This window comes from Benincasa hispida, chromosome 6 (genome assembly GCF_027475165.1).
Source record: "Benincasa hispida cultivar pf3 chromosome 6, pf3_genome.v1.1, whole genome shotgun sequence".
NCBI lineage: Eukaryota > Viridiplantae > Streptophyta > Magnoliopsida > Cucurbitales > Cucurbitaceae > Benincasa > Benincasa hispida.
The window spans coordinates 20750933-20752768 of NC_143483.1; the positions used below are offsets into that span (position 1 = coordinate 20750933).

Genomic DNA, 1836 nt, shown 5'->3' on the forward strand with positions numbered 1-1836 from the left:
AAAAGGGATTATTCTGTTCAAAATATACAGACTGTGGATTTTGTGGGAAATCTTCCATCGCATGCCCATCACCGCAAGTCGCACACCTTGTGGTATTTTGGCTTATTGCGTTAATTTGCCCACTTTGCGGTGTTGGGATGCTGATCGCCATTCCTTGAATCCAATTCATCATTGTGGTCATTTGGTTTTGTAACGAAATAATGGTACTGTTATTTGCATCGGAATCTTTGAGTCTCAATCTCTAGTCACTCTCCCTCTAGTCTTCATGGTTCTTAGAGATGCGGTCCAAAATATTCTTTGCCTCCTCGTAAGTTTTGTCAAGCAAACCACCAGCGGCTGCCACATTGGCAGCGGTCTGCGAAGCAGGATTCAAACCGTGATAGAAAATTTTCATTTGAAGGCAGTCTGGTAGCCCATTATGCGGACAATCTCGGACCAACTTCTTAAACCTTTCCCAAGCATCGCTGAGAGATTCATACATATCTTGTTTAAAATTTGTAATAAGCTTTCTTCGTCTTGCATTCTTGGTAGGTGGAAAATACTTTTTCATGAATTTCTCCACTACCTGCTCCCAAGAAGTACTCTCTCCTCGTTCGAGCCAATAAGCCCATTTCCTAGCCTGATCATAGAGAGAAAATGGGAACAACGTTAGTCGAACTTCTTTAGGAGAGATGTTTGGGAGCACAAAACTATTGTAGATTTCAATAAAACTTCAGAGGTGGGCGTACGGATCCTTGCCACGCCTTCCTCCGAATTAACCTATAGTCTAGATCATCTACAGCATCACCAGTTTCATCTCAAATCTACTTCTGTCGAGGGTAGGCCTCATGATTCTTGGAGAGGAATCATAGAGGTTTGGTGATGCATAGTTCCTAATGAGACTATTGCGATCGTTTGCCAATAGAATCGGATTCGCCATTACATTATTATCATTTGATGCACCACCTCAAGGCTGTTCCGCCATATCTTCTTTATCGGATTGTGGTCGTTGCTGGCGGTCTTGTAATCTCCTTCGAAATGTTCTTTCAATCTCCGGGTCGTAGTTCGTTAGAGATTGAGAGTTCTGCAAAGAAATAACAAAAATTACCGTTAACAACTATTTTGCCGAAGTCCCGGACAACATTGCCAAAAACTTGATGCGTTATTTTATTGAATGGAAATATGGATGATATGCATTGATGGATTGTGTTGTTGTAACGACCCAGATTTGTACGCATATGGGAAATTAAATATTAAGCAGGACGAAATTTTGTTAAAGGGGTGGTAAATGTAATACCCTAACCCTAATTTAAAACGCAGGAAAACAAATAAAATATATAATTAAGAATGAAAAATATATAAATTTAATAGGAAAATCGGGTGGAAATTTAGAAGGGGAAAAATAGGAAATTTATTCATTATCCAAAAATAATGAATAAGGGAGCAGAATCAAGGAGGATTAATTAGAAGTTGGACGCTAGCTAATTCAGGAGACAACGAGCAGTAGATAACTTTTTGTTTGGGCACTGCTCATTGGAAGAATTGGAGGTGAATTAATTGCCCATATACTCTTAAAATTTGAAAGAGTTAAAAAGAGGAAGTGGAATCCACAAGCAGTGAAGGCAACCACGCACGAAAACTAGTGAGATTGGAGAGAAAATTGAAGAGAGCGAGAATGGAGAGAGCGAGATTGGAGAGAAAATTGGAGAGAGCGAGAGTAAAGAGAGTGAGATTCTCAGCGAGACAATGGGAGAGAGCGAGAGTGGGAGCGAGAGCGGGAGCAAGAGATAGAGCGAGAGTGAGACTAGCGACAGCCAAACCAGCGAGAAAGCTGAAGAGAGCAAGATTCTGAGAACA

At 40.7% G+C, this 1836-nt stretch overlaps 1 non-coding gene across 1 annotated transcript; it reads left to right on the forward strand.

Moving 5' to 3' along the window:
• The first annotated feature begins 410 nt into the window (after positions 1 to 410).
• Positions 411 to 517, forward strand: LOC120080662 (small nucleolar RNA R71). The gene has a single exon (XR_005482612.1). It is a non-coding gene; the product is annotated as a small nucleolar RNA R71 (small nucleolar RNA).
• The last annotated feature ends 1319 nt before the right edge of the window (positions 518 to 1836 follow it).